General features: G+C 40.0%; 1 non-coding gene across 1 annotated transcript; it reads left to right on the plus strand.

The window, feature by feature from the left end:
* Positions 1 to 4,499: 4,499 nt before the first annotated feature.
* trnaq-uug (transfer RNA glutamine (anticodon UUG)) lies at positions 4,500 to 4,572 on the plus strand. Its single transcript has one exon. It is a non-coding gene; the product is annotated as a tRNA-Gln (tRNA).
* The last annotated feature ends 22,342 nt before the right edge of the window (positions 4,573 to 26,914 follow it).

Raw genomic sequence — 26,914 nt, forward strand, 5'->3', positions numbered from 1 at the left:
CCTGTACCTGCGTGGGTTCAGACGGCTGACGTGTTATCACCTTGTAGATCTGCTATTTTGGCCTCATGAGACTGTCGTGGAAGTGGAAGGATACGGGCCTCAAGTTGTCACGCCCCTTTCCTTACTAATAAAGTGTTCTTGTGGAAAGTGTTCTCTGGACAATCTTGATATTTGCACTACTGTTCTTTAAAGTACTTCAGTATATTGTTATACCTTGTATAATAATAATAATGGCCCAGTGCTGGCCAGTGCCAAAATAAAAGCCTGTTACCAAGAGACGCCTGGTCTCTTTTAAACGCCCGGGGTCCACATCGACTTTGGAAAAATAAACGCCTACCAACTACTAACTGGTCATTTACGGTACGACACTAAACAGTGGTTGAGGGAGAGCAAAGCTGGAAATAAGACATTACTGCAAGGGCAATAAATCTGAAACAAAAAAAAGTTTTTTTGTTTTTAAAGTTTTCTGTCATTTTCTGTCTCAAATACTTGACAAGTTCCAACCTGGTCCAAAACCTGCTCACCTCTCTGGGGTCAAGTGTGTCTGCACCGTCTGACCAAACTGCATCAGTGGCGCTCCCTCCATGACAGTCGAATGTGTGAGTGTGATTTCCTCAAATCAACTCTGGGCAGTGTTGATTGGAAGAAGAAAGAAAAGTGGAAAAAAAGTGCTGTTAAGTAACATTAGAACCAGGCTCTGACCAAAGTCTGGTGCTTTTCAAGTTTCAGTCAGTGAGTAATGTTCTATTCATTTATGTCACTCTATCTCACATTGATACAGGGATTGATGTTTGGAGAAAGTTCAATCATTCAGCTGCAGGTACAGTGACTTACAACACTGCAACAACAAAAAAAACACCCCTCCACAAACACTCTTGTCCAACTTTTGTGCCCAAATTTTCTCCTCATGAGGCACCAAATCAAGTCAAGTCATTTTATTTGTTTAGAACCAAATCACTACAAAAACAGCCATTAAGTTGATCTGGTTGGCACTGGTATTTGTTCTTGCTGCAGCTCATTTCCAGCTCTTAACAAGAACTCAGGAGTGATTCAGGAGAAGAGTTTCAGAACAGCCAAGGTTGGGGACTGGAATTTTGAAGTTTCCCCTGGAACCAAACAACCTTGGGAGGTAAAACCTCCAATCATAGCCACTCAGATGCAGCAGCAGAAGAAGCTGTCATCCACCCTGACAGTCAGAGCATCAAGTCAAGAAAACATCACCATCTTGTAGTTCCAAACCTCCACCTGTCAGATTCAGCTACTTCTTATTGTGGGACTTTAAACTTGAACACCATGGAATTTGGACAAGGAGTTTTCCTTCAAGTCCAAACATCATCGTCCAGCCTCCAACCAGAGGTCCATCAGTTATCATGGAGCCACAGGTGGAGTCTGGATTCTTTTCAGGAATGAGACGGCAATGAGAGTCCTGCCAAGTGACATCACTGACATGAATGGATGACTTCAGTCATGTGACTGGATGACTTCAGTCACGTGACTGGATGACTTCAGTCACGTGACTGGATGACATCACTGACATGACTGGATGACTTCGGTCATGTGACTGGATGACTTCAGTCATGTGACTGGATGACTTCGGTCATGTGACTGGATGACTTCGGTCATGTGACTGGATGACTTCAGTCACATGACTTCAGTGCCAAACAGTGCACACTGGTGCCTACCAGTCAAAACCACCTCAGACTGTATCATTCTATATGCTTGGCTGTAGTGTGTGTGTGTGTGTGTGTGTGTGTGTGTGTGTGTGTGTGTGTGTGTGTTTTTAAAAAGGCAAAAAAGTCTTTTTTTCAGCAACAGAACTTTAATACAAACACAAAATGAAAAGCAGAACAAGCCAGAACCCAAAATATGGATTTACAGAGGAAGCGTGCTGGCCCCAGAACCCAGAGTTGGATGGATCAAAACCATCCTCTGCTAAAAGAAGGGAACAAAATAAACCTGGTTGTTTTGAAATGTGAATCTGTTGAAGAGGGTGGAAATGGTGAGGGAGTCAGTTGTTCCTTTTGTTTTATGACAGAGACCTCATTGTTAACTAAATCATTTTAATTCTTTACTTGAAGATTCACGCTTTTTCGCTCAAAATGTTTGACAACTTCCTCCATGCTGGTGCCCCTTCACACACAACAGGTGCACTTGTCCTCTTTTCTCCTCTGACCCTCAAACATTCACAGTCTTCCAGTGAACGTCCAATTGTCCTCTGAAAGAAGAGATGAATCTTTCCCTGCTGAGACTCCTGATCTCTGACTGTCACTAGCATGTGCTAGCAGAATACAGCACTCCTTCTTCATGATCTGTCTTTGTCTCTGACCAGCTCTCCTGCTCTCTTTCCTCCTACCAGTCAAAGCAGACATCTTCACCTACTGATCTTGGATCTGCTGCCCGTTCCTGCCTGGTAAAAGAAGGAACCAGCACCTGGTTCTCCAGGCTGAATGAACTCCAGGACGTTGCCCCAGCTGGCACCAGGTGCTGACCCAGGTCCTGCATGGGAGATACTGTCAGTTCTGTTCTGCCCTGCTCTCAACCACAGGCTGGTGTTGAGGCCTGCAGCAACCAGGGCCCCAGTCACCAAGAGTATAAAGGCTGGTCATTGTGGCAGTGGGAGGAGTCAAAATGAAGACAGACCAATGTGAGCAGGACGTTCCTGGAGAAGTCAGAAGAACTTGACCATGTTTCCTACAGTACCCAGGAGGCCTGGTAGTTGTTGGAGGAAGCTCCAAAAGCAAAGAGCAGACAGCAGGACATCAAAAGAAAAGATCCAGACACTAAAACTACAAGTAGAAACAAGAAGAAGTACTAAAAGCTTTGGAAAGATACTACAAGGTTGGATATACATTATTATATACACTACTATTCTCACTGACTCCTAAAGAGGGACAGGAAACATTAGAATGTGGATCAGATCAGCTGATTTCAGTGTTGAGTCCATCCCTCCATCCACTTTCTGTTCTTATCCTTTAAGGGTCAGGGGGGGGGGGGTGCGATCGCAGGTGACATTGTTCAAGAGGCAGGGTTCACCCTGGACAGGTCACCAGTCCATCAGGAGAAATGAGGTGGTCGGTGTCATGCAACCTAAACTAAAACATTAGTCAGATCAAATTCAGATTAAAGCAAGAGTCTCCAGATCAAAGTCAGAATTCCTGATGATGTCATCAGGGCTTTGACAGTAGCTAGAATTCTGTCTTTGATCTCAGGAGGACATGAAAGAATCTACACAGAATCTTTCTGTGTAGAGTCTGCATGTTCTCCCCTCCTCTATGCTGCTACAGGCTTAGACTGCTGGGAGACACATCAGGTTACATGGAGCCCTTCCCTCCTCTCCTCTCCCCCTCTCTCCTCCTCTCCTCCCCACACATTTTTGGAACTGTCATTACCACTACTTGTTGCACTTTGTAGTTTGGCCTTGGTGTCTCGCAGTCTCTCTGTGTTTCCACAGATCCACCAGAGCCCCAACCGCCGCCTGCATCGCCCCCCCCCCCCTCTTATTCCCTACTGTTACACCGGCCTGCGCTGCCCTTCCAGGAACCAGTCTGCCATCCAGTCCCCCATCAAGCTGGCTTGCTCTCCCTGCCTCCCCCACCAGAAGCTTTCTTCTTCAGCTGTTATTAACATTTCCGTGTTTCCCACATTTTGTATTGTAAACTGTTTTCTTGTCTGTAACAACATCTACTGCACGTCTGTCCGTCCTGGTGAGGGATCTTCCTCTGTTGCTCACCCTGAGGTTTCTCAGATTTTTCCCTGTTAAAAGGGTTTTCTATGGAGTTTTTCCTCAGTCGATGTGAGGGTCTGAGGGCAGAGGATGTTGTTATGATGCCACGTGAAGCCCTTTGAGACAAACTGTTGGTGAAAACGGGCTCTACAAAGAAAATTGCCTTGCCTCCCCGTCCATGTGTGGGTTCTCTCTGGTACTCCAGCTTCTTCCCACTGTCCAAAGACATGTAATTTGGGACGAGGCTGATTGATACTCTAAATTGACTGTAGGTATGAATGTGAGTGTGAATGTGAGTCTCTGTGGCGCCCGGCTGTTAACAGAGAGGCTGGTGGTTGGAGCCCCCCAGGGACCAGGACCAGGCTCTACTGGTGCTGAGGACTCTGTTGATCAGCTGCTGAGTTGCTACTTGATGTCAACATTGGTCTGTTTCATCCTGAGTAGTTGATCCTAGCAGAGTTGCTGCATCAATGATCTGAATGTGGACGGACAGACTGACCCTCCACAGCAGACGCCTGTGACAGATCTCTTGATGAGACGCTTCAGTCTTCAATTTTAGTAGCAGTGTGGAGGAGGCCGGCAGGCTGTGGTTAAAGTGGTGGGGGCTCTGGAATGAAGGGGGTCACTGTTTGGTTCTCAGATGCTCCAGCTCAGGTTAGCGAGGTGGTGGAGAAATGAGTGAGAGCTCTGCCAGTTGGAGCCTCTTGGGTCCTGGGAGGCTTCACTCCTGGAGGTGGAAATGATGAGGAGTTTGTTGAAGCCCCTCCCCTCTGTAGGGCTGGTGGCGCAATGGACAACGCGTCTGACTTTGGATCAGAAGATTCTAGGTTCAACTCCTGGCCAGCTCGCTTTGAACTTTATACTGAGAAGATGAAGTGAGAACCAGTGATCAAAGTCACTGAAGTCCTCCCAGGTTTCCTTCTTGTCTGCTGGAAACATGAACACATGAATGATCCTGCTTCCTCTCATGTTAAGCTGCACTTGACAGTGACAGCAGGAGAACAAAAATCCCAGTGTGTCAGCAACATTTCCTGTCAATCAATGATAGAAGCTGTTGAGTTTCTGGATCAGAACAAGGAGAAAGGAGCCCCAATGAAAGAGTGATGGTTCTTGATTCTGATTTTGTTCTTCACTCCTACACCAGAGAGTGAAAGTGAGGGCTGGCTGGGAGCAACTGCCTGCTTCAGAGTGGGAGGAGCCTCAGGACTTTCCAGTGAGAGCTGCAAACTTCCACCAGCGCCCAGTGCCAGCAGGTCTTCATGATGGAGCTGAGAAGAACACAACAACACCAGAGCACTGGAGAATTACTGTGTTCTCTTTTGGTGTCCCAGTGTTAATTTGAGGATCTAAACCTGATATTTAGAAAATCAGACAGCACAAAAAAAGAAAATGCCACCACATCATTGAAATTTTCTGTTATAAAAATGAACGTGTTGACTCTTTTTTTATAAGCCCTGCCACTGAGGTCCCCAACATGAGCTGGAGTTGGGAATCTTGAACTGAACCTGGTATCACAGCGACCACTGCTGCTGCAAAATGGAACAGCAACACTGAACCCAAGTACAGGATTTGAGGGAGACTGATGGTCTCTGTTTGGGTTTTTGAAGAACCAGGAGGGTGTGGCTTCAAGCTGGATTCTCAGAGACTATTTCCTCTGCTACTCTTACGTCCACTTCTGTCAACGTGCAGACATCTTTCTCGTTTCTGCGTACTTCAGGTGACAGCAGAGCTGCTGAGATGGCTGGTTGCTGCTCGAGGAAACGGTCCAGCATCTCCAGTGAGCTATTCCAACGTGTCACCATGTCAATCACCATCTTGTGCTCAGGAAGCTCCAGCACCCTTTGCTTCTCACTGAGGATGCGGCTCGCCGTAGAGCTACGATGAAAAAATGCAGCGATGCGTCTGACTCTGCCGAGCAAGCGTGCAGCTGTAGGGACTTCAATTAAGAAGGTGTGCAAAGCAACCAATGTGCAACAAGCCCGTCATCTCCGCAGCGCGGACAATATTTGCTGCTGAGATTTCTCGCTGTGTGGCTGGTTTCCACGGCTCTGGTTTGAAGAACATGGCATGCGAGGATCCAGTCGCTAATGTAGTGAGCTGTAATGGTCAGATATGAATGATGATGTCATCAGGGCTTTGACAGTAGCTAGAATTCTGTCTTTGATCTCAGGAGGACATGAAAGAAACACAATTGAGGAAAGTAGAAGAGAGCATGGCAGCATGATGGTGCAGTGGTGAGCACTGTGGCCTCACAGCAAGAAGGTTCTGGGTTTGAGTCCAGGCTCGGGTGGGGAATCTTTCTGTGTAGAGCCTGCATGTTCTCCCCATGAATGCGTGGGTTCTCTCTGGTACTCCGGCTCCTTCCCACCGTCCAAAAACGTGTAATTTGGGACGAGGCTGATTGGACACTCTAAATTGACTGTAGGTATGAATGTGAGTGTGAATGGTTGTTCGTCTCTGTATGCTGACCCTGTGATGGACTGGTGACCTGTCCAGGGTGAACCCCGCCTCTGGCCTGTAGAAGCTGGGATAGGCTCCAGACCCCTCCACCATCAATGTAGGTGTTTTGTTAATTGCATGCCACATGAAATTATTGTTGGTCACTTTTCTAGCGACAGTCTCACAGTGTCAAGACAAGAACACTTCTACTTTTGATGATGACAGTTTGTTCAACACTGAACTTCATCCAGTACCATGTTGTCAAACACTGGAACCTCCACAGCACCTGAACAGGGACTTGAACCCTGGACCCTCACATTAAAAGTCTGATGCTCTACCGTCTGAGCTCCTCAGGCTCTTTCTACAGCATTGAGACAGGAACAGAAACACCTGTGAAGGTCAAACTGATGCTTTCTTGACTTGTTCAGTCCTCCATGTTGAAGTCCACCAGGCTTTTGATTGGCTCTGATTCTCTGTGGCAAAATCCAACAAGAGGCTCCAAAAATGTCCTGAATGTCACAAGAATGCACAGGACAAGATGTTAGTTTCCTTCATGTCTGCAGTTCCTCCACTGGAAAGTAAAGTCAATGCTGCTCCTCTGCTGAAACCTGGGATCGGACCAGGGACCTTTAGATCTTCAGTCTAAGGCTCTCCCAACTGAGCTGGTTCAGTTCTGAGGGAGGGCCCTGCTTCTCTCATTTATAATCTCTTCCACTCTCACTGGACCTGAGAGAGGATTGGAGCTTCTGAAGTCCTGACACATTGAACAGTTCTCCAGGACCATTTTTGATGAAGGTCTGGATCACACCAGCCTTTTTTGTTTGTCTTCTTGCACCACCGTGCCGCCCCTACTAGTCGTCTACATATCAGTGTTCTCAGTATTGCACGAACATTCACATCAGTATTGTGCTAATATTTTATTTCCTGGCTCTTCAATCCTCCTATTATGAAGTTGATTGCTTCAGCGACCAGGAGACGTTATCATTGGCAGCTAGTTTGCTATTATTGCTGCTGCTGTTGTTGGTTGTGTGTCTGTCTTCCATCCCCCTGTCCCTCTGTCTTTCTCTCTGCTTGTCTTTCACCCTCATCTTGTTCCCATCTTTTTGTCATTCTCTCCCTCCTTTCTCTCTGTCTTTTGTCTTTCCTTCTCTATATTTGTCTTCTGCTGTCTGTCCTGTCCTGCTCTCTTTCAACAACCAACCAGTCAAAGCAGACGTCCGGTTAAAAAAATATGATAAAAGAACTCTTGGTTTGATTTGGCTTGAGACATGAAGAAGATAGGATTGTTTTCCTTTCATTTTAGAAGCTTTTCCAGATTCATGAAAAGATCATCAATCAGTGCAGTATTTCAGACAGACTTCTGGTCCGTGAGGACGAGGAATCCAGTACAGATCCACAGATCTCCAACTGCCATCTTTGATGGTTCCTTTACAGTCTGTAGGGTGGAGAGATCCTCCTGAGTCTGGCTTGGAATGTTTGTCTGTGGATGTGTTGGCCCTGTGATGGACTGGTGACCTGTCCAGGGTGAACACGGCCTGTCGCCCAAGAGCTGCTGGGATAGGCTCCACCCCCTCATGACCCTGAACAGGATAAGCAGAAGACAATGGACAGAAGTCCTGACACATTGAACAGTTCTCCAGGACCATTTTTGATGAAGGTCTGGATCACACCAGCCTTTTTTGTTTGTCTTCTTCCAGTGTCCTCAACATTGTGTGAGCCAATAATTCCACATCTGTACCAGACACACCTCTGGTTGGTGGGTTGATGGATCTTTCTGTTCTAACAGTGTCTTTTATCTTGCTTTTAACTTTTCTATCTTTTCTTTGTATCTGCATTCTGTGGTGCACGGTGGCTCTGGAAGAGCGCTCTAACTATTGTCACTGTACCCCCCCCCCTTACAACGAAAATAAAAGATTCTGATTCCGATTCTGACACACACACACACACACACACACACACACACACACACACACACACACACACACACACGTGTATCAACATGATGTTCCGAATGTTTCACTGTCTGTGGTTGTCCAGCTCTCCTTGCCTCTTCACTGTCATTGTCAGAACTCTGAGCAGTCTTCCTCTCCAGGTGATGTCTCTGAGTGATGATGATTGCTGTCTGTTCAACCAGCTTCATTTGTTGATATCTGAGAAGGACTGAAGACAGCAAAGTGTGCTGATTGGCCAACAACCCCTCACAGGTCAAAGGTCACTGCTCTGAGGCGGACCAGTTTACTGTAACAGTGGTGGCACCATCCACTGCTGGCGCTCTCTTCAGTGCTTCTTGTTTCTGCCCTTTGTGTGTGAGCTCCTAGAGCAGCTGGTCCGCCCCCCCCCCTTTTCTTTTCTATTCCTCTAATTTATTTTTTGATTTTCTGTTTTTGTAATTCATCATCGATCTCGGCTCACGGTCGCTACACTCTTGACCTCCTGTGAGCCTTGAAGAGAGAGAAGCCACCTTTGTGTTGGAGAAGAGCAGCTTAGTCCAGGCAGCCAGCAGCCTGAGACCAGAGGGTAGCCAATCAACGCGCTTCCCTTCTTCATCGAGCGAATCTCAGCGGGAGCCACGGTCGACGAGGTGGAGGCTTTGGAGGCCGTCCTCCCACCAGTTCGTTGGAGAGGCGTCGTACATCGATGGGAGAATCCAGCTGAGAACGTCAGCCGGTTACGTTGGTTTTCACCGATTCAGGCCTGGACTCCTGTCTCGCTGCCAAACTCCGCCTGACTCCGTAGAGCTGGTCAGCCTCCACTCAGTCCTCTTCATTTGGTTGGAGGTCACCATCGTTCATCCTACACACCTTTCCACCTGCCTCTTAGCCGTCTACTTGAAGCTCAGATAAATGGAGGCTAATTCATACCTGCTACTCAATATGGGCCTTAATTACTCTGCTGGAATTATCACTCTGTCTTAAGGGTTTTCTTAATTGTATTAAATCCTCTTTAATTTCCAAGAAGTCTTCCAACTCATTCATTCATGCAAGCCACTGAACCACAAGACCTCATTGATGAGCTTCAACCTGAGACTGATTGTTTCTCGTTGGACGAGACACCCATTCAATGAGACTCATTGTCAGTCCATTGAAATCTACTGGTGTTCCTGGTGAGTTGATTTAACAACATGAGCTGAAAGAATCTACATTCAGGTAGGAACCACCACATCCAGGGGTCTGGACCTTTGAGCAGGCAGAGCCATCAAAGTAGCAGACTAAGCTAGCAGACATTAGCATTGAGAAGAAACTGATACCTGAGCCTACTTTTGGGTCTGGTCAGGTGATGACACAATAATATGACATCATTGTCAGACTGACGCCTGCTCAACACTGACCAAACGCCGCCCTATTGCATTGTGGGAAATTTCTGCTTGGCTCGCGTCCATCAAAACACACAAAGAAATTTCTCCAGAATCAGTATGGATAGTGGATACAATTGAGTCCACACTGGTTTTTCATTCTGAGTCGGGTGCAGGTGTGGAATTTCAGACACAGTCTGTGTTTGTGTTGTTCATTCAGTGATTTTTCTTACTATTCCCAATCAAAGCCCCACATTGCTAATGAACTCAAAATGATGCTAACAGTAATGTAGTGATAGTTGCTAATAACCTCAAAGTAATGCGACAGTGATTTCAGAAGAATTGCTAATGATCTCAAAATGATGCTGACAGTAATGTAGTGATAGTTGCGAATAAACTCAGTGATGCTTACAGTAATGTAGTAAGTGTTTAGAACAACCTCAAAGTGATGCTGACAGTCATGTAGTAAGAGTTGCTACGAACCTCAAAATAATGCGACAGTGATGTCAGAAGAATTGGTAATGATCTCAAAATGATGCGACAGTGATGTAGTAAGAATTGCTAATGAACTAAAAATGATGCTAACAGTAATGGAGTGATAGTTTCGAATAACCTCAAAGTGATGCTGACAGTCATGTAGTAAGAGTTGCGACGAACCTTCAAAATATTGCTACAGTGATGTCGGAAGAATTGCTAATGAACTCAAAATGATGCTAAAAGTAATGTAGTGATAGTTGCTAATCAACTCAGTGATGCTTACAGTAATGTAGTAGGTGTTTCGAACAACCTCAAAGTGATGCTGACAATCATGTAGTAAGAGTTGCTACTAACCTCCAAATAATGCAACAGTAATGTAGTAAAAGTTGCGACGAATCTCAAAATAATGCGACAGTGATGTCAGAAGAATTGCTAATGATCTCAAAATGATGCGACACTGATGTAGTAAGAATTGCTAATGAACTCAAAATGATGCTAACAGTAATGGAGTGAAAGTTTCGAAAAAACTCAAAGTGATGCTGACGGTCATGTAGTAAGAGTTGCTTCTAACCTCAAAATAATGCAACAGTGATGTCAGAAGAATTGGTAATGATCTCAAAATGATGGGACAGTGATGTCGTAAGAATTGCTAATGATCTCGATGATACAGTAATGGAGTGAAAGTTTCGAATAACCTCAAAGTGATGCTGACAGTCATGTGGTTTGAGTTGCGAGTAAATTAAAAATTATTCTGACAGTGATGTCGTAAGAATTGCTATCAAACTCAAAATGATGCAAACAGTAACGTAGTGACTCTCACTATATGATGTCGGAAGAACTGCTAATGATCTCAAAATGATGCGACAGTGATGTAGTAAGAGTTGCTAATGAACTCAAAATGATGCGACAGAAAAGTAGTAAGAGTTGCTTCAAACCTCAAAATAATGCGACACTGATGTCTGAGATCATTTACAATTCTTCTAACTGATGGGACAGTGATGTCGTAAGAATTGCTAATGAACTCAAAATGATGCTAACAGTAATGTAGTGATCGTTGCTAATAAACTCAGTGATGCTTACAGTAATGTAGTAAGAGTTTGGAACAACCTCAAAGTGATGCTGACAGTCATGTAGTAAGAGTTGCTACGAACCTCAAAATAATGCGACAGTGATGTCGGAAGAATTTCGAATGAACTCAAAATGATGCTAACAGTAATGTAGTGATAGTTGCTAATAAACTCAGTGATGCTTACAGTAATGTAGTAAGTGTTTGGAACAACCTCAAAGTGATGCTGACAGTCATGTAGTAAGAGTTGCTACGAACCTCAAAATAATGCGACAGTTATGTCAGAAGAATTGCTAAAGATCTCAAAGTGATGCGACAGTGATTTAGTAAGAATTGCCTATGAACTCAAAATGATGCTAACAGTAATGGAGTGAAATTTTCGAATAACCTCAAAGTGATGCTGACAGTCATGTAATTTGAGTTGCGAGTATATTAAAAATGATGCTGACAGTGATGTCATAAGAATTGCTATTGAACTCAAAACGATGCTAACAGTAACGTAGTGATAGTTGCTACTAAACTCAGTGATGCTTACAGTAATGTAGTAAGTGTTTGGAACAACCTCAAAGTGATGCTGACAGTCATGTAGTAAGAGCTGCTACGAACCTCAAAATAATGCGACAGTTATGTCAGAAGAATTGCTAAAGATCTCAAAATGATGCTAACAGTAATGGAGTGAACGTTTCGAATAACCTCAAAGTGATGCTGACAGTCATGTAGTAAGAGTTGCTACGAACCTCAAAAAAATGCGACAGTAATGTAGTAAAAGTTGCCACGAACCTCAAAATATTGCGACAGTGATATCGGAAGAATTGCTAATGAACTAAAAATGATGCTAACAATAACGTAGTGATAGTTGCTAATTAACTCAGTGATGCTTAAAGTAATGTAGTAAGTGTTTCGAACAACCTTAAAGTGATGCTGACAGTCATGTAGTAAGAGTTGCTACGAACCTCAAAATGATGCTAACAGTAATGTAGGAAGGATTGCTAATGAACTCAAAATGAGTGATGCTGACAGCCATGTGGTTTGATTTGCGAGTAAATTAAAAATGATGCTGACAGTGATGTCGTAAGAATTGCTATTGAACTGAAAATGATGGTAACAGTAATATAGTGATCGTTAATAAACTCAGTGATGGTTACAGTAATGCAATACGTGTTTCGAACAACCTCAAAGTGATGCTGAAAGTCATGTAGTAAGAGTTGCTACTAACCTCAATTTAATGCTACAGTGATGTCGTAAGAATTGCTAATAAACTCAAAATGATGCTAACAGTAATGTATTGATAGTTGCTAATAAACTCAAAGTGATGCTGACAGTCATGTAGTAAGAGTTGCTACGAACCGCAAAATAATGCGACAGTGATGTAGTAAGAATTGCTAATGAACTCAAAATGATGCTAACAGTAATGGAGTGAACGTTTCGAATAACCTCAAAGTGATGCTGACAGTCATGTGGTTTGAGTTGCGAGTAAATTAAAAATGATGCTGACAGTGATGTCGTAAGAATTGCTATTGAACTCAAAACGATTCCAAAAATAACGTAGTGAAAGCTGCTAAAAAACTCAAAGTGATGCTGACAGTAATGTAGTAAGAGTTGCAACGAACCTTTAAATAATGCAACAGTAATGTAGTAAAAGTTGCTCCGAACCTCAAAATAATGCGACAGTGATGTCAGAAGAATTGCTAATGATCTCAAAATGATGCGACAGTGATGTAGTAAGAATTGCTAATGAACTCAAAATGATGCTATTCAACTCAGTGATGCGAACAGTAATGTAGTAAGCGTTTCGAATAACCTCAAAGTGATGCTGACAGTCATGTAGTAAGAGTTGCTACGAACCTCCAAATAATGCGACAGTGATGTCGGAAGAATTGCTAATGATCTCAAAATGATGCGACAGTGATGCAGTAAGAATTGCTAATGAACTCAAAATGATGCTAACAGTAATGGAGTGAAACTTTCGAATAACCTCAAAGTGATGCTGACAGTCATGTAGTAAGAGTTGCTACGAACCTCCAAATAATGCGACAGTGATGTCGGAAGAATTGCTAATGATCTGAAAATGATGCGACAGTGATGTAGTAAGAATTGCTAATGAACTCAAAATGATGCTAACAGTAATGGAGTGAAACTTTCGAATAACCTCAAATTGATGGTGACAGTAATGTAGTAAGAGTTGCTATGAACCTCCAAATAATGCGACAGTGATGTCGGAAGAATTGCTAATGATCTCAAAATGATGCGACAGTGATGTCGGAAGAATTACTAATGATCTGAAAATGATGCGACAGTGATGTAGTAAGAATTGCTATTGAACTCAAAACGATGCCAAAAGTAACGTAGTGATAATTGCTAATAAACTCAAAGTGATGCTGACAGTAATGTAGTAAGAGTTGCTACGAACCTTTAAATAATGCAACAGTTATGTTGTAAAAGTCGCTCCGAACCTCAAAATAATGCGACAGTGATGTCAGAAGAATTGCTAATGATCTCAAAATGATGCGACAGTGATGTAGTAAGAATTGCTAATGAACTCAAAATGATGCTAACAGTAATGGAGTGAACGTTTCGAATAACCTCAAAGTGATGCTGACAGTCATGTGGTTTGAGTTGCGAGTAAATTAAAAATGATGCTGACAGTGATGTCGTAAGAATTGCTATTGAACTCAAAACGATTCCAAAAATAACGTAGTGAAAGCTGCTAAAAAACTCAAAGTGATGCTGACAGTAATGTAGTAAGAGTTGCAACGAACCTTTAAATAATGCAACAGTAATGTAGTAAAAGTTGCTCCGAACCTCAAAATAATGCGACAGTGATGTCAGAAGAATTGCTAATGATCTCAAAATGATGCGACAGTGATTTAGTAAGAATTGCTAATGAACTCAAAATGATGCGACAGTGATGTAGTAAGAATTGCTAATGAACTCAAAATGATGCTATTCAACTCAGTGATGCTGACAGTAATGTCGTAAGTGTTTCGAATAACCTCAAAGTGATGCTGACAGTCATGTTGTAAGAGTTGCTACGAACCTCCAAATAATGCGACAGTGATGTCGGAAGAATTGCTAATGATCTCAAAATGATGCGACAGTGATGCAGTAAGAATTGCTAATGAACTCAAAATGATGCTATTCAACTCAGTGATGCTGACAGTAATGTAGTAAGAGTTGCTACGAATCTTTAAATAATGCAACAGTAATGTTGTAAAAGTTGCTCCGAACCTCAAAATAATGCGACAGTGATGTCAGAAGAATTGCTAATGATCTCAAAATCATGCGACAGTGATGTAGTAAGAATTGCTAATGAACTCAAAATGATGCTATTCAACTCAGTGATGCTTACAGTAATGTAGTAAGTGTTTCGAACAACCTCAAAGTGATGCTGACAGTCATTTAGTAAGAGCTGCTACTAACCTCAATTTAATGCTACAGTGATGTCGTAAGTATTGCTAATAAACTCAAAATGATGCTAACAGTGATGGAGTGAACGTTTCGAATAACCTCAAAGTGATGCTGACAGTCATGTCGTAAGAGTTGCTACGAACCACGAATCAGTGATGCTTACAGTAATGTAGTAAGAGTTTCGAACAACTTCAAAGTGATGATGACAGTTATGTAGTAAGAGTTGCTACGAACCTAAAAATAATGCGACAGTGATGTAGGAAGAATTGCTAATGAACTCAAAATGAGTGATGCTGACAGTCATGTGGTTTGATTTGCGAGTAAATTAAAAATGATGCTGACACTGATGTCGTAAGAATTGCTATTGAACTCAAAATGATGCAAACAGTAACGTAGTGATAGTTGCTAATAAACTCAGTGATGCTTACAGTAATGTAGTAAGTGTTTCGAATAACCTCAAAGTGATGCTGACAGTCATGTAGTAAGAGTTGCTACTAACCTCAAAATGATGCTAACAATAATGTAGTGATAGTTGCTAATGAACTCAAAGTGATGCTGACAGTAATGTAGTAAAAGTTGCTACGAACCTCAAAATATTGCGACAGTCATGTAGGAAGAATTGCTAATGAACTCAAAATGATGCTAACCGTAATGTAGTGATAATTGCTAATCAACTCAGTGATGCTTACAGTAATGTAGTAAGTGTTTCAAACAACCTCAAAGTGATGCCGACAGTCATGTAGTAAGAGTTGCTACGAACCTTAAAAAATGCAACAGTAAAGTAGAAAGAGTTGCTACGAACCTCAAAATAATGCGATAGTGATGTCGGAAGAATTGCTAATGATCTCAAAATGATGCGACAGTGATGTAGCAAGAATTGCTAATGAACTCAAAATGATGCTAACAGTAATGGAGTGAAAGTTTTGAATAACCTAAAAGTGATGCTGACAGTAATGTAGTAAAAGTTGCTACGAACCTCAAAATATTGCGACAGTGATGTCGGAAGAATTGCTAATGAACTCAAAATGATGCTAACAGTAATGTAGTGATAGTTGCTAAACAACTCAGTGATGCTTTCAGTAATGTAGTAAGAGTTTCGAACAACCTGACAGTGATGCTGACAGTCATGTAGTAAGTATTTTGAACAACTTCAAAGTGATGCTGACAGTCTTGTAGTAAGAGTTGCTAATGAACTCAATTGAATGCGACAGTGATGTCGTACGAATTGCTAATAAACTCAAAATTATGCTAACAGTAATGTAGTAAGAGTTGCAACGAACCTCAAAATAATGCGACAGTAATGTAGTAAAAGTGGCTACGAACCTCAAAATATTGCGACAGTCATGTCGGAAGAATTGCTAATGAACTCAAAATGATGCTAACACTAATGTAGTGATGATTGCTAATCAACTCAGTGATGCTTACAGTAATGTAGTAAGTGTTTCGAACAACCTCAAAGTGATGCTGACAGTCATGTAGTAAGAGTTGCTCCGAACCTCAATTTAATGCTGCAGTGATGTCGTAAGTATTGCTAATAAACTCAAAATGATGCTGACAGTGATGTAGTAAGAATTGCTAATGAACACAAAATGATGCTTTTCAACTCAGTGATGCGAACAGTAATGTAGTAAGTGTTTCGAATAACCTCAAAGTGATGCTGACAGTCATGTAGTAAGAGTTGCTACGAACCTCCAAATAATGCGACAGTGATGTCGGAAGAATTGCGAATGATCTCAAAATGATGCGACAGTGATGTAGTCAGAATTGCTAATGAACTCAAAATGATGCTAACAGTAATGTAGTAAGTGTTTCGAATAACCTCAAAGTGATGCTGACAGTCATGTAGTAAGAGTTGCTACTAACCTCAAAATGATACTAACAGTAATGTAGTGATAGTTGCTAATGAACTCAAAGTGATGCTGACAGTAATGTAGTAAAAGTTGCTACGAACCTCAAAATATTGCGACAGTCATGTAGGAAGAATTGCTAATGAACTCAAAATGATGCTAACCGTAATGTAGTGATAATTGCTAATCAACTCAGTGATGCTTACAGTAATGTAGTAAGTGTTTCAAACAACCTCAAAGTGATGCCGACAGTCATGTAGTAAGAGTTGCTAATGAACTCAATTGAATGCGACAGTGATGTCGTAAGAATTGCTAATAAACTCAACATTATGCTAACAGTAATGTAGTAAGAGTTGCTACGAACCTCAAAATAATGCGACAGTAATGTAGTAAAAGTGGCTACGAACCTCAAAATATTGCGACAGTGATGTCGGAAGAATTGCTAATGAACTCAAGATGATGCTAACAGTAATGTAGTGATAGTTGCTAAGAAACTCAGTGATGCTTACAGTAATGTAGGAAGAGTTTCGAACAACCTCAAAGTGATGCTGACAGTCATTTAGTAAGAGTTGCTAATGAACTCAGTTCAGTGCTACAGTGATTTTGTGAGAATTGCTCAACAACTCAAAATGATGCTAACAGTAATGTAGTGATAGTTGCTAATAAACTCAAAGTGATGCTGACAGTAATGTAGTAAGAGTTGCTAGGAACCTTAAAATAATGCAACAATAATGTAGTAAGAGTTGCTACGAACCTCAAAATAATGTGAGTGTGATGTCGGAAGAATTGCTAATGATCTCAAAATGATGCGACAGTGATGTAGTAAGAATTGCTAATGAACTCAAAATGATGATAACAGTAATGGAGTGAAACTTTCGAATAACCTCAAAGTGATGCTAACAGTCATGTAGTAAGTGTTGCTATGAACCTCAAAATATTGCGAAAGTGATGTCGGAAGAATTGCTAATGAACTCAAGATGATGCTAACAGTAATGTAGTGATAGTTGCTAATAAACTAAGTGATGCTTACAGTAATGTAGTAAGAGTTGCTACGAACCTTAAAATAATGCAACAATAATGTAGTAAGAGTTGCTACGAACCTCAAAATAATGTGACAGTGATGTCAGAAGAATTGCTAATGATGTCAAAATGATGCGACAGTGATGTAGTAAGAGTTGCTACGAACCTCAAAATATTGCGACAGTGATGTTGGAAGAACTGCTAATGATCTCAAAATGATGTGACAGTGATGTAGTAAGAATTGCTAATGAACTTAAAATGATGCTAACAGTCATGTAGTGATAGTTGCGAAGAAACACAGTGATGCTTTCAGTAATGTAGTAAGAGTTGCTACGAACCTTAAAATAATGCAACAATAATGTAGTAAGAGTTGCTACGAACCTCAAAATATTGCGACAGTGATGTCGGAAGAATTGCTAATGATGTCAAAATGATGCGACAGTGATGTAGTAAAAGTTGCTACGAACCTCAAAATATTGCGACAGTGATGTCGGAAGAATTGCGAATGAACTCAAGATGATGCTAACAGTAATGTAGTGATAGTTGCTAAGAAACTCAGTGATGCTTACAGTAATGTAGGAAGAGTTTCGAACAACCTCAAAGTGATGCTGACAGTCATTTAGTAAGAGTTGCTAATGAACTCAATTTAATGCTACAGTGATGTCGTGAGAATTGCTCAACAACTCAAAATGATGCTAACAGTAATGTAGTGATAGTTGCTAATAAACTCAAAGTGATGCTGACAGTAATGGAGTAAGAGTTGCTACGAACCTTAAAACAATGCAACAATAATGTAGTAAGAGTTGCTACGAACCTCAAAATATTGCGACAGTGATGTCGGAAGAATTGCTAATGATCTAAAAATGATGCGACAGTGATGTAGTAAGAATTGCTAATGAACTCAAAATGATGCTAACGGTAATGGAGTGAAACTTTCGAATAACCTCAAAGTGATGCTGACAGTCATGTAGTAAGAGTTGCTACGAACCTCAAAATAATGTGACAGTGATGTCAGAAGAATTGCTAATGATGTCAAAATGATGCGACAGTGATGTAGTAAGAGTTGCTACGAACCTCAAAATATTGCGACAGTGATGTCGGAAGAACTGCTAATGATCTCAAAATGATGTGACAGTGATGTAGTAAGAATTGCTAATGAACTTAAAATGATGCTAACAGTCATGTAGTGATAGTTGCTAAGAAACACAGTGATGCTTACAGTAATGTAGTAAGAGTTGCTACGAACCTTAAAATAATGCAACAATAATGTAGTAAGAGTTGCTACGAACCTCAAAATATTGCGACAGTGATGTCGGAAGAATTGCTAATGATGTCAAAATGATGCGACAGTGATGTAGTAAGAATTGCGAATGAACTCAAGATGATGCTAACAGTAATGGAGTGAAACTTTCGAAAAACCTCAAAGTGATGCTGACAGTCATGTAGTAAGAGTTGCTACGAACCTCAAAATAATGTGACAGTTATGTAGTAAAAGTTGCTACGAACCTCAAAATAATGCGACAGTAATGTAGTAAAAAGTTGCTACGAACCTCAAAATATTGCGACAGTGATGTCGGAAGAAATGCTAATGAACTCAAAATGATGCTAATAGTAATGTAGTGATAGTTGCTAATCAACTCAGTGATGCATACAGCAATGTAGTAAGTGTTTCGAATAACCTTAAAGTGATGCTTACAGTCATGTAGTAAGTGTTGCTACGAACCTCAAAATGTTGCAACAGTGATGTCGGAAGAATTGCTAATGAACTCAAGATGATGCTAACAGTCATGTAGTGATAGTTGCTAAGAAACTCAGTGATGCTTACAGTAATGTAGTAAGAGTTTCGAACAACCTCAAAGTGATGCTGACAGTCATTTAGTAAGAGTTGCTAATGAACTCAGTTCAGTGCTACAGTGATTTTGTGAGAATTGCTCAACAACTCAAAATGATGCTAACAGTAATGTAGTGATAGTTGCTAATAAACTCAAAGTGATGCTGACAGTAATGTAGTAAGAGTTGCTAGGAACCTTAAAATAATGCAACAATAATGTAGTAAGAGTTGCTACGAACCTCAAAATAATGTGAGTGTGATGTCGGAAGAATTGCTAATGATCTCAAAATGATGCGACAGTGATGTAGTAAGAATTGCTAATGAACTCAAAATGATGATAACAGTAATGGAGTGAAACTTTCGAATAACCTCAAAGTGATGCTAACAGTCATGTAGTAAGTGTTGCTACGAACCTCAAAATATTGCGACAGTGATGTCGGAAGAATTGCTAATGAACTCAAGATGATGCTAACAGTAATGTAGTGATAGTTGCTAAGAAACTCAGTGATGCTTACAGTAATGTAGTAAGAGTTTCGAACAACCTCAAAGTGATGCTGACAGTCATTTAGTAAGAGTTGCTACGAACCTTAAAATAATGCAACAATAATGTAGTAAGAGTTGCTACGAACCTCAAAATAATGTGACAGTGATGTCAGAAGAATTGGTAATGATGTCAAAATGATGCGACAGTGATGTAGTAAGAGTTGCTACGAACCTCAAAATATTGCGACAGTGATGTTGGAAGAACTGCTAATGATCTCAAAATGATGTGACAGTGATGTAGTAAGAATTGCTAATGAACTTAAAATGATGCTAACAGTCATGTAGTGATAGTTGCTAAGAAACACAGTGATGCTTACAGTAATGTAGTAAGAGTTGCTACGAACCTTAAAATAATGCAACAATAATGTAGTAAGAGTTGCTACGAACCTCAAAATATTTCAAAAGTGATGTCCGAAGAATTGCTAATGATGTCAAAATGATGCGACAGTGATGTAGTAAAAGTTGCTACGAACCTCAAAATATTGCGACAGTGATGTCGGAAGAATTGCGAATGAACTCAAGATGATGCTAACAGTAATGTAGTGATAGTTGCTAAGAAACTCAGTGATGCTTACAGTAATGTAGGAAGAGTTTCGAACAACCTCAAAGTGATGCTGACAGTCATGTAGTAAGAGTTGCTACGAACCTCAAAATAATGTGACAGTGATGTCAGAAGAATTGCTAATGATGTCAAAATGATGCGACAGTGATGTAGTAAGAGTTGCTACGAACTTCAAAATATTGCGACAGTGATGTCGGAAGAACTGCTAATGATCTCAAAATGATGTGACAGTGATGTAGTAAGAATTGCTAATGAACTTAAAATGATGCTAACAGTCATGTAGTGATAGTTGCTAAGAAACACAGTGATGCTTACAGTAATGTAGTAAGAGTTGCTACGAACCTTAAAATAATGCAACAATAATGTAGTAAGAGTTGCTACGAACCTCAAAATATTGCGACAGTGATGTCGGAAGAATTGCTAATGATGTCAAAATGATGCGACAGTGATGTAGTAAGAATTGCGAATGAACTCAAGATGATGCTAACAGTAATGGAGTGAAACTTTCGAAAAACCTCAAAGTGATGCTGACAGTCACGTAGTAAGAGTTGCTACGAACCTCAAAATAATGTGACAGTAATGTAGTAAAAGTTGCTACGAACCTCAAAATAATGCGACAGTAATGTAGTAAAAGTTGCTACGAACCTCAAAATATTGCGACAGTGATGTCGGAAGAAATGCTAATGAACTCAAAATGATGCTAACAGTAATGTAGTGATAGTTGCTAATCAACTCAGTGATGCTTACAGCAATGTAGTAAGTGTTTCGAATAACCTTAAAGTGATGCTTACAGTCATGTAGTAAGTGTTGCTACGAACCTCAAAATGTTGCAACAGTGATGTCGGAAGAATTGCGAATGAACTCAAGATGATGCTAACAGTAATGTAGTGATAGTTGCTAATAAACTCAAAGTGATGCTGACAGTCATGGAGTAAGAGTTGCTACGAACCTTAAAACAATGCAACAATAATGTAGTAAGAGTTGCTACGAACATCAAAATGTTGCAACAGTGATGTCGGAAGAATTGCTAATGAACTCAAGATGATGCTAACAGTAATGTAGTGATAGTTGCTAAGAAACTCAGTGATGCTTACAGTAATGTAGTAAGAGTTTCGAAAAACCTCAAAGTGATGCTGACAGTCATTTAGTAAGAGTTGCTAAGGAACTCAGTTCAGTGCTACAGTGATTTTGTGAGAATTGCTCAACAACTCAAAATGATGCTAACAGTAATGTAGTGATAGTTGCTAATAAACTCAAAGTGATGCTGACAGTAATGTAGTAAGAGTTGCTAGGAACCTTAAAATAATGCAACAATAATGTAGTAAGAGTTGCTACGAACCTCAAAATAATGTGAGTGTGATGTAGTAAGAATTGCTAATGAACTCAAAATGATGATAACAGTAATGGAGTGAAACTTTCGAATAACCTCAAAGTGATGCTAACAGTCATGTAGTAAGTGTTGCTACGAACCTCAAAATATTGCGACAGTGATGTGGGAAGAATTGCTAATGAACTCAAAATGATGCTAACAGTAATGGAGTGAAACTTTCGAATAACCTAAAAGTGATGCTGACAGTCATGTAGTAAGAGTTGCTACGAACCTCAAAATAATGTGACAGTAATGTAGTAAAAGTTGCTACGGACCTCAATATAAAGCGACAGTAATGTAGTAAAAGTCGCTCAAACCTCAAAATATTGCGACAGTGATGTCGCAAGAATTGCTAATGAACTCAAAATGATGCTAACAGTAATGGAGTGAAACTTTCGAATAACTTCAAAGTGATGCTGACAGTCATGTAGTAAGAGTTGCTACGAACCTCAAAATAATGTAACAGTAAAGTAGTAAAAGTTGCTACGAACCTAAAAATAATGTGACAGTAATGTAGTAAAAGTTGCTACGAACCTCAAAATAATGTGACAGTGATGTCAGAAGAATTGCTAATGATGTCAAAATGATGCGACAGTGATGTAGTAAGAGTTGCTACGAACCTCAAAATATTGCGACAGTGATGTCGGAAGAACTGCTAATGATCTCAAAATGATGTGACAGTGATGTAGTAAGAATTGCTAATGAACTTAAAATGATGCTAACAGTCATGAAGTGATAGTTGCTAAGAAACTCAGTGATGCTTACAGTAATGTAGTAAGAGTTGCTACGAACCTTAAAATAATGCAACAATAATGTAGTAAGAGTTGCTACGAACCTCAAAATATTGCGACAGTGATGTCGGAAGAATTGCTAATGATGTCAAAATGATGCGACAGTGATGTAGTAAAAGGTGCTACGAACCTCAAAATATTGCGACAGTGATGTCGGAAGAATTGCGAATGAACTCTAGATGATGCTAACAGTAATGTAGTGATAGTTGCTAAGAAACTCAGTGATGCTTACAGTAATGTAGGAAGAGTTTCGAACAACCTCAAAGTGATGCTGACAGTCATTTAGTAAGAGTTGCTAATGAACTCAATTTAATGCTACAGTGATGTCGTGAGAATTGCTCAACAACTCAAAATGATGCTAACAGTAATGTAGTGATAGTTGCTAATAAACTCAAAGTGATGCTGACAGTAATGGAGTAAGAGTTGCTACGAACCTTAAAACAATGCAACAATAATGTAGTAAGAGTTGCTACGAACCTCAAAATATTGCGACAGTGATGTCGGAAGAATTGCTAATGATCTCAAAATGATGCGACAGTGATGTAGTAAGAATTGCTAATGAACTCAAAATGATGCTGATAGTAATGGAGTGAAACTTTCGAATAACCTCAAAGTGATGCTGACAGTCATGTAGTAAGAGTTGCTACGAACCTCAAAATAATGCGACAGTAATGTAGTAAAAGTTGCTACGAAGCTCAAAATATTGCGACAGTGATGTCGGAAGAAATGCTAATGAACTCAAAATGATGCTAACAGTAATGTAGTGATAGTTGCTAATCAACTCAGTGATGCTTACAGCAATGTAGTAAGTGTTTCGAATAACCTCAAAGTGATGCTTACAGTCATGTAGTAAGTGTTGCTACGAACCTCAAAATATTGCAACAGTGATGTCGGAAGAATTGCTAATGAACTCAAGATGATGCTAACAGTAATGTAGTGATAGTTGCTAAGAAACTCAGTGATGCTTACAGTAATGTAGTAAGAGTTTCGAACAACCTCAAAGTGATGCTGACAGTCATTTAGTAAGAGTTGCTATGAACCTTAAAATAATGCAACAATAATGTAGTAAGAGTTGCTACGAACCTCAAAATAATGTGACAGTGATGTCAGAAGAATTGCTAATGAACTCAAAATGATGCTAACTGTAATGGAGTGAAACTTTCGAATAACCTCAAAGTGATGCTGACAGTCATTTAGTAAGAGTTGCTAATGAACTCAATTTAATGCTACAGTGATGTCGTGAGAATTGCTCAACAACTCAAAATGATGCTAACAGTAATGGAGTGAAACTTTCGAATAACCTCAAAGTGATGCTGACAGTCATGTAGTAAGAGTTGCTACGAACCTCAAAATAATGTGACAGTGATGTAGTAAAAGTTGCTACGAACTTCAAAATATTGCGACAGTGATGTCGGAAGAATTGCGAATGAACTCAAGATGATGCTAACAGTAATGTAGTGATAGTTGCTAAGAAACTCAGTGATGCTTACAGTAATGTAGGAAGAGTTTCGAACAACCTCAAAGTGATGCTGACAGTCATTTAGTAAGAGTTGCTAATGAACTCAATTTAATGCTACAGTGATGTCGTGAGAATTGCTCAACAACTCAAAATGATGCTAACAGTAATGTAGTGATAGTTGCTAATAAACTCAAAGTGATGATGACAGTAATGGAGTAAGAGTTGCTACGAACCTAAAAACAATGCAACAATAATGTAGTAAGAGTTGCTACGAACCTCAAAATATTGCGACAGTGATGTAGTAAGAATTGCTAATGAACTAAAAATGATGCTAACAGTAATGGAGTGAAACTTTCGAATAACCTCAAAGTGATGCTGACAGTCATGTAGTAAGAGTTGCTACGAACCTCAAAATAATGTGACAGTAATGTAGTAAAAGTTGCTACGAACCTCAAAATAATGCGACAGTAATGTAGTAAAAGTTGCTACGAAGCTCAAAATATTGCGACAGTGATGTCGGAAGAAATGCTAATGAACTCAAAATGATGCTAACAGTAATGGAGTGATAGTTGCTAATCAACTCAGTGATGCTTACAGCAATGTAGTAAGTGTTTCGAATAACCTCAAAGTGATGCTTACAGTCATGTAGTAAGTGTTGCTACGAACCTCAAAATATTGCAACAGTGATGTCGGAAGAATTGCTAATGAACTCAAGATGATGCTAACAGTAATGTAGTGATAGTTGCTAAGAAACTCAGTGATGCTTACAGTAATGTAGTAAGAGTTTCGAACAACCTCAAAGTGATGCTGACAGTCATTTAGTAAGAGTTGCTAATGAACTCAGTTCAGTGCTACAGTGATTTTGTGAGAATTGCTCAACAACTCAAAATGATGCTAACAGTAATGTAGTGATAGTTGCTAATAAACTCAAAGTGATGCTGACAGTAATGTAGGAAGAGTTGCTAGGAACCTTAAAATAATGCAACAGTAATGTAGTAAGAGTTGCTAGGAACCTTAAAATAATGCAACAATAATGTAGTAAGAGTTGCTACGAACCTCAAAATAATGTGAGTGTGATGTCGGAAGAATTGCTAATGATCTCAAAATGATGCGACAGTGATGTAGTAAGAATTGCTAATGAACTCAAAATGATGATAACAGTAATGGAGTGAAACTTTCGAATAACCTCAAAGTGATGCTAAAAGTCATGTAGTAAGTGTTGCTACGAACCTCAAAATATTGCGACAGTGATGTCGGAAGAATTGCTAATGAACTCAAGATGATGCTAACAGTAATGTAGTGATAGTTGCTAAGAAACTCAGTGATGCTTACAGTAATGTAGTAAGAGTTTCGAACAACCTCAAAGTGATGCTGACAGTCATTTAGTAAGTCATTTAGTAAGAGTTGCTATGAACCTTAAAATAATGCAACTATAATGTAGTAAACATGTAGTTTATGTATGTAACTACAGTATGTAGTTACAGTCATGTAGTAAGAGTTGCTTCGAACCTCAAAATAACGTGACAGTGATGTCAGAAGAATTGCTAATGATGTCAAAATGATGCGACAGTGATTTAGTAAGAATTGCTAATGAACTCAAAATGATGCTAACTGTAATGGAGTGAAACTTTCGAATAACCTCAAAGTGATGCTGACAGTCATTTAGTAAGAGTTGTTAATGAACTCAATTTAATGCTAAAGTGATGTCGTGAGAATTGCTCAACAACTCAAAATGATGCTAACAGTAATGGAGTGAAACTTTCGAATAACCTCAAAGTGATGCTGACAGTCATGTAGTAAGAGTTGCTACGAACCTCAAAATAATGTGACAGTAATGTAGTAAAAGTTGCTACGGAACTCAATATAAAGCGACAGTAATGTAGTAAAAGTCGCTACGAACCTCAAAATATTGCGACAGTGATGTCGGAAGAATTGCGAATGAACTCAAAATGATGCTAACAGTAATGGAGTGAAACTTTCGAATAACCTCAAAGTGATGCTGACAGTCATGTAGTAAGAGTTGCTACGAACCTCAAAATAATGCGACAGTAATGTAGTAAAAGTTGCTACGAACCTCAAAATATTGCGACAGTGATGTCGGAAGAAATGCTAATGAACTCAAAATGATGCTAACAGTAATGTAGTGATAGTTGCTAAGAAACTCAGTGATGCTTACAGTAATGTAGTAAGTGTTTCGAATAACCTTAAGGTGATGCTTACAGACATGTAGTAAGTGTTGCTACGAACCTCAAAATATTGCAACAGTGATGTCGGAAGAATTGCTAATGAACTCAAGATGATGCTAACAGTAATGTAGTGATAGTTGCTAAGAAACTCAGTGATGCTTACAGTAATGTAGTAAGAGTTTCGAACAACCTCAAAGTGATGCTGACAGTCATTTAGTAAGAGTTGCTACGAACCTCAAAATAATGTGACAGTGATGTCAGAAGAATTGCTAATGATGTCAAAATGATGCGACAGTGATTTAGTAAGAATTGCTAATGAACTCAAAATGATGCTAACTGTAATGGAGTGAAACTGTCCAATAACCTCAAAGTGATGCTGACAGTCATTTAGTAAGAGTTGCTAATGAACTCAATTTAATGCTACAGTGATGTCGTGAGAATTGCTCAACAACTCAAAATGATGCTAACAGTCATGGAGTGAAACTTTCGAATAACCCCAAAGTGATGCTGACAGTCATATAGTAAGAGTTGCTACGAACCTCAAAATAATGTGACAGTAATGTAGTAAAAGTTGCAACGGACCTCAATATAATGTGACAGTAATGTAGTAAAAGTCGCTACGAACCTCAAAATATTGCGACAGTGATGTCGGAAGAATTGCTAATGAACTTAAAATGATGCAAACAGTAATGTAGTGATAGTTGCTAATCAACTCACTGATGCTTACAGTAATGTAGTCAGTGTTTCAAACAACCTCAAAGTGATGCTGACAGTCATGTACTAAGAGTTGCTACGGACCTCAAAATAATGCGACAGTAATGTAGTAAAAGTTGCTACAAACCTCAAAATATTGCGACAGTGATGTCGGAAGAAATGCTAATGAACTCAAAATGATGCTAA

This window comes from Aulostomus chinensis, chromosome 1 (genome assembly GCF_037954235.1).
Source record: "Aulostomus chinensis isolate RoL2024-O1b breed Wild chromosome 1, RoL_Achi_v1.0, whole genome shotgun sequence".
NCBI classification, from domain to species: Eukaryota; Metazoa; Chordata; class Actinopteri; order Syngnathiformes; family Aulostomidae; genus Aulostomus; species Aulostomus chinensis.